Source organism: Lepeophtheirus salmonis, chromosome 12, assembly GCF_016086655.4.
Source record: "Lepeophtheirus salmonis chromosome 12, UVic_Lsal_1.4, whole genome shotgun sequence".
NCBI lineage: Eukaryota > Metazoa > Arthropoda > Copepoda > Siphonostomatoida > Caligidae > Lepeophtheirus > Lepeophtheirus salmonis.
Genome location: NC_052142.2, coordinates 13,526,568 through 13,527,175, shown reverse-complemented (window position 1 = coordinate 13,527,175; position 608 = coordinate 13,526,568).

The window sequence follows — 608 nt, the reverse complement described above, 5'->3', positions numbered from 1 at the left end:
TTGCAGCACTTCTAAAGTTTTATAAGAATAATTTTTATATAACAATTTAGGATAATTTATCGAAGAATACAAATATAATCCACACTCAATTTTGAAGAAAAAAAGACACATTCTAACATGCTTTTTTGTTAATGGGCCTCGTATTTTTAATTTTTTAACCTTATACATCAAGATGATCAAACATGAATTTACTTTCTATATCATATATACTCATACTATTTCAGAATATATCTAAATATAAATGAAAACTTGTAAGAATTTTTATTTTAATTATCATATTATGATTATTTGTACTATTGGCTTGAGAACTTCATAAAAGCATTCACTTTATGATTCAAATGAAAAGTATCAGACATACAAGTACAAATCACCAATTTTTTGAACAAATACTTTGATAAGAACTATAGCCGGTAGTATTATATAGAGGCTAAGCTTGCTTGAACAAAGTTGGTGCTACCAGTATACTAAAAAAACGAAAATTAAAATAGAAATCTTGACAAGGTGAATAATTTTTAGAGGAGAAACGTTTAGCTGTCATGACATTTCATAAGATTAGTTATAAGCAAATCCAACTTTAGTACTACTCTTAGTCTTTCACGCAATGACTT